Source organism: Bombus pascuorum, chromosome 16 (genome assembly GCF_905332965.1).
Source record: "Bombus pascuorum chromosome 16, iyBomPasc1.1, whole genome shotgun sequence".
NCBI classification, from domain to species: Eukaryota; Metazoa; Arthropoda; class Insecta; order Hymenoptera; family Apidae; genus Bombus; species Bombus pascuorum.
Genome location: NC_083503.1, coordinates 7,305,258 through 7,311,991, shown reverse-complemented (window position 1 = coordinate 7,311,991; position 6,734 = coordinate 7,305,258).

Sequence of the window (6,734 nt, the reverse complement as noted above, 5' to 3'; positions counted from 1 at the left end):
TAGTGAATGCAATTGGTACCTCATGGTCGACTCCATCGTGGCTCAATCTGCAGCCCTATTGTATAATCCGTAGCATCGGTAGTGATACTGAATGGAATGATATTGAAATGAAATCAAGATACCGTAGTATTGATTGTGTGGAGAGTCCATTTTCAAATCCTCTGTTGTTCGTCTGTATTTGAAGTGGATTTCTTTTTCTGATAGCTGAATGAGGATTTTGAGTTTTAGAATCTTAATTCTAAAAGTTATTGGATGTTATCCAATGACTTCGAAGTAGGAACAATTGTGGCGGCACTCGACAGCAAATATTACCGGACGCCGGTAGCGCAGTGGTTACCGCCTTTGGTTACGAATGTTTGGGTCGTCCCGCGTTCAAATCCCGACGCCCATAGTCCGATTTTTCTTTCAAGCATTTAAATTAGAAGAAATGCGGCAGTACCCCAGCAGTGCGACATTTATACCAGCAACTACAAACTATTATTCATCATTATATATATATTCATCTCACAATAACCAACTAGTAACGGAATAGGCGCCACTGAGATATACCAGACGACAAGCCCTCTAGAGGGACTAAAACCTCATTATCAAAACCCTCCAAAATAAGCGCTCGTCCCGGTCTGTTGTAACATTTTGAATCATTCTGAGGTAACAGTTTGAACCGTCACTCTGTTGGATTTTCATAATAAATTCTATTGCTATGTACAAAGTTCCATTTCTTAGCCTTATTTGTGAAACGTTCGAACTGCGATGCGAGAAGATCACCGAGGGCCTCTTTGCAGGGTTCCGCCGTCCTAGGTGGTCATTAGAGGCCGACACGCTGAGGAGAATCTCGACCTCCTCAGACTTGCACGACGGCCCAGGGGATAGCGTTGAGAAGGGAGACTCCACAATGCCTGAACTTTTAACTGTAGAGGACTGATGATATATAGGATGTTTGATCGTGAGATCATCTATTAGATGTTATTGCTTGTTGTTGTAGCCGTCGAATATATTTAAAAATAATAAATAGATATATAGACTAGATATAGATAGATAGACTAGATATTTACACTGGTCGGGGTTTTAGTCGGTATAGTCCGACACTACCCCGCCGCTTCCAGGCGGGCGAATGTCAATGAGGATTTCCCCATGTATAAAAAAAAAAGATCACCGGGGACCTATCAATTTCGTGATTTCTTGTGTCTCCTACGTGACACTAACAACACTACCTTCCTGGCTTCTCGATTCACACTCTCCGGCATCTTCGCTGATACTGACTATTAATTCGTCTTTCTTCCTTAACATCTCTTTGTCTTTTTTCTTAGCTGCAACCGCTCGTGGCCAGGGTCACGTAGGCCTTTTCCACGAAACTATTCGATCGAAGGACCGACGAAACATTGATGGGCCTGTTGGCACTTCGGCTTTCTCGTGACATTGTTTACAGTTTGCTCGATATCTCTTAGGCCTTTCGTCCACGATACTACAGTACTCGACAATTTGTCCATTCGGTAAATCTTCCTAACTTTATTGCTAATTAACATGGCCAATGTAGTACTAAAGCCCTGTATTTAAATTCCTAAGTCCTTATTTTGCCTTGTACTTTTATTTACAATATTTTATGAGTAAACAATGAGAAATATTTCTTGCATCACACAGGACGATTTTAAGTGCAATTCTCTGTATAAATCATTCTGTATGGTTATGTAATTATTTCATTCTAACGGGTTGTAATTAATTGCAAATGATTCTCATATGTAAAAGCACGATCACTGAAACAGCAGAGTACGGATAGGGGTTGTGTTATCTTCGCAAGAGATATCCTACCTTTTACCATTGTTCGTTTGCATTTCCCATTCTGTTTTCTTTCTTTTTTTTTTTTTTTTTTTTGACACGCTTTTATTATGTTATAAACTGACACTACATTTGATATCGAATTCAGGGAGAAATGAGAATATACTTAATATTTATATAAATTTTACAAGTTTATATTTTCTAAATTTTATGTTCTACAAGTTATGCATGTCACGGAAAGCATACGGAAAATCGCTGTAATAAATTATGAGAGTTATAGATGGAATCTTATTACATCTTTTATTAATTACTGTTGAGGTATTTTGAAAGCAAACTAATAGAGTACAAGTCTACCCAAAATTTCATTCTTTTATTTCTTACTAAATTTTGGAAGTAAGTAAGTCTCCCTTCAAGGGAAAATTTTAAGTAATAACAAAATTGACAGAGTTCTGGTATTACAGTGAACAATTAATTATATCGTCATAGAAGTTACAAAATTTGTTAGTAGAAATGAAAAGATAGAAACATAATTGTTTAGAAGTGCTACGAAATATAAAACAAGAAAGAGCAGAGAACAGTCGCATTGACAAAAAAAGATTTGCTAAAATAGTGGATCTTGCGATACACCGTACAATGTATTTTGCAACGATATAACTAACCATTTGCAACATGCAACACTGCAACGTTAGATATCATTCGTATCTCAACGGAAAGAAAAACATATAGAATTCATAAAGATACGTGTACAGTATACAATGTATAAATATAATGAAAAAATTAATGAAAAGTTGTATTTAGCGATTTAGCGGGAAAAAAATCGGACTCCAATGCAATCCGTCCAGATGAATGGAATTGTAGAATATCCAGGAAGTTTCTGCCAACAATGTATTATCTACTATATTATAATTTGTCGTATATTAGCATATGTTGGAGATATCTATAACAAGTCTAAACATATAGATATTGGTCATCATATCGTCGAAAACTCTATGCAGATTGGACAATGAGACAGCAACGTTTTGAACTTATGATATTTATTTATGTGATGGGGAATTTCGATAATTTGGCAGACTCGTAAATAATTATTAGCAAAAAATAAAAGAAAAAAATTTGCGTTTTGAAGCTTGATACAATAAAAAAAGATGAAGAACGTGATTCGTTTAAAATGTGCAAAATTATATACAGATACATATATAAAAAGAAGAAAATTATGGCGATTGCAACCTTTCGTTAGTGCACTCAAATTACATGATGGCGTGAATAGTACGCGGTTTCGTCACAACGTTACTCAAGGAAATGGACGCAATTATTTTTGTCAGATATGCAGTGCAGCGCATCAATTTTCTAATCATGAAGACAAGGTTTCCATTATTTCACAAACGAATATATTTGTATACTTCGAATGTAGAATTAGGCTTTATCTGTAAGGAAGTTATATCCAGAATTTTAAAATGTTTCTCTTAATATAAGGATTGTGCAATGAAATATAGTAACAATAATATAAAATAATATCAATTTTCAATTTGGATAAACGAACAAATGAAATGTTTGCTTATGTAATACTTACAAATAAAACTATATGCAGTGAGATCGCAATCGGTGGAAAAGGTTGTAAGATGCAAAAGCTTCTTGGAGAAAATTAACGAACAGCTCAAAAATAGTTAAAAATCGATAATCTTATGAACAACCTACTTTTTACATAAATATGCGGTATCTACTACAGACGTATTTGCATTTTCTTGTAGAGAAAAATGCAATTCGCGTAATTTGACGTTTAGTTGCTAAACAGGAGTACAAAGTTTTACTGCTTTGGCTGAAGGCAACACACTCCGTAATTTCCTCTTTTATGTCGTTGCAGTCATCCTTGTACGATGTACAAGGTTGACTCAAAGCACAGGTGTCGAGCCCACACAAAATTTTCAAATCAACGTCACTGCAAGACTATCAAGACTGTCGATAGATAATATGCAAAGAAAAACCGGAAGACATCTGAAGTTAAAAAGATTTCAAGCGAAAACGTATTTAGTGCTTGCACACGAGACTAAAATCCATCATCTCTGTATGACAATTGCAACTACTTATGAATGCATTTCCGACTTGAATTTGAAAATCCTGTAGGATATTCTTGCTGGCATTTGAGTCTATTGGGACAACCATCTCATATGGTCTGCCCTTAAAGTATATGGAGTTCATTGTTCTGGATAACCTATTCCTGAAATGGGACTCCTGCCAAATTTTTAACTCGGGTCGTTTTGTGAGATCACTTAATCATATGTTGCACTGCACCACTGTAGCAAATTTGGATATCAAAAATTTGATCTATATGAACGTCTGCAGAGCTCGATGTATATTTTTATTACCATCATATGAAATTACTCTATATCATGAAATACATGCTGTAATAGGAATATTATCGAGATGATGACGTTTAAAGGAAAATAAATCAGAATCGTTGCCTCTCGAATCTCTTCAAATGAGCCAGTGGCAAACGACGATGCGTATTGGCAAGGTTGCTCGATGAAGATCAATTACGTTCTGCGTCCGCGGATTCCAAGAAACGAGCCCCTAAGTGGATGGAAAAAGAAGACGAAACAGATAGAACACAAAGAGCTGATTAATGTAAGGGAGGAAAGCTAAAAATCCAAATAAAGAACAAAAAGGAACAAGCTGTTTATGACGCTATCGTTCCTGGTCTTCTGTGTTCGGTCACAATTGCCTATATTACTCTTGCAGTAGCATATTGTAGCAGGTTGTAGTATATTTGAGCATATTGTATTATTTTAAGACAGAAGAATAGAATGCTGATCGAAGATGCTTATAGTGATCCCAACTTATGAAAGAAGACACTTCCTTTGACGTGTATTCGAAACGGGAACATGTATCAACCTGGATGATGACCTTCGTTGTTAGATTGAAATTTAGATTTAAAAGTTTGTATTTCAAAATGTGGTAAGAATAGGATAAAACAAGTCGTGCAATTTTCGGAAGAACGTGTTAATTTTATCAGCGAATAGAATTGTTGGTAATGCTGAAAATTATTTTTATTTTTATTGAAATTACTGAAATTGATATTGAGATCAGTGAAAAAATGAAAAATGTTTGCGCAGAAGGAAGTCAATTTCAAACAGTAAGTTAACTTGAGAGAATTAAATTACAAAGTTCAAGTTTTATAGGAGAATAACGTAATTTTGCATAAAAATAATAAAAAAATGAGTACGTCGAAACATTTTACAAAATAAATAAACTATGCAATGTTATAAAAAGTGAATCGTTTATTCATTTTACAACATATTTTACATGACATGCTCTATCAGTTTGTTACCTGAAATTTCTCTTTTATTTAAATTTTCTTACATAATTTTCATAATATAATCATGAAGTAATATTGAATATATAGTACAATGCTATAGGCCTATTGCGAGAAACACATCTTAAAGACAGCAACACTAGTAGAGAAGAAGTATTCAAGCCTAGATCCAAATATGATACACAGCTGAAAAACTAAAATTAATATATCATAACAAGTAAAACGTATCTTCATAATCTATGTTCTACTAGCGATTTTCTACATTTTCAACGAGATATGCAATACAGTGGACGTATAAATTTGTGTTCTTTACTTATGTTGAGTTACAAATCAGAATATTGAGTGTGTTATTTGACCGCGGATTGGAAAATCATAAATTGTAAAAGTGTCACGGCTCATTTTATTATCCTAACATCTGTTCAAAATTTTTCAATGTATATTACGACCTGGGGATTACGGTAGTGAATATGCAACAATCGAATGCCCCTGCGAGAAGGGCCCGGACATTATATTTATTCTTATCCCATCCGAAGGACCGTCGAATTTCTCTCCTTGTTCTTGTTCATAAAAGACGACGCCTACTCTGTATATAATAGGAAAAATTTTCCTTCGTAACATTTTCATTATTGATCTTGTTCAATAGATCCCTTAAATATCTACATAGATCGGTTCCATATTTTCCTCGATTATTACTTTACCGGACGGTTCTCTTGTCGCCTCGAACCCAAGTTCATTATCGCGAATCTCGGACAATTATAATCGGGTTAACTTATAAAGATTAAAGTATTGGGGATTTTCCAAAGAATTCCAAAGGGAAGGCCCGGTGTCCTTTCATCTCCGACATGCTAATATAGGTAACAACAATTTTGTAGAAAGATGAAAAATGATTGAGTCATACCTTCGAGTTGAAGCTGTTAAAATACGGAATGTAATTTTCTTAAGCAAGGGGATGTCACGTAATTTTTTAAGTAATTACACGACTGGTGATTTTTTAGTATAGTCTTTATTCTTTAGACTCAGAGTTTTATTACAAAGGTTAATATTGTGACTGAATTGGAATTAGAAATAGAACCGGATTGAAATTAGAAATAGAACTGTCTCAACGGACTCTTACCATCAAAGAAGAAAGCTCGGTGTGGGTGTTCCCTTTGGAACTCAGAACGCGGATTCGTTGTCCACACTTTTTGGTGGAAAAGTGAGGGTAAGATCCGCGATGCCCATTGGTAAATGAATTAGATAGTAAAGACAAGGAGAGCTAGATATGGCTCGTGGGCATCCTTGTTCGTGGAAAAACTCTTATCTTGCCAGACACCCGCTTTCTCCGTATTAGGTAAGAGCGTGCAACAAACATAAACCGAAAATATTTACGTGAAGGAAACTGAAACTGAACAGATTCGGTTTATGTTTGTCTTCCTAGGCCTGTTGCGAGTTAATAGAACAATAGATAGGTCTTGGCGTCCGGACTACGTGGAATTTTACAAGGACCGTCACATCTGGCGTACCACATGGCAGAAAGGAAAGTTGGTACGTGACAGGGACGTCGTCTTTGCTCAAGAGAGAGCTTTTCTAACCTTGTGCCCTCACACACGGCGAGTCAGAAGAGTATTCGTATCCTGTAAAGTGCCGAATTTAAACGATTGATATTTGAATATAA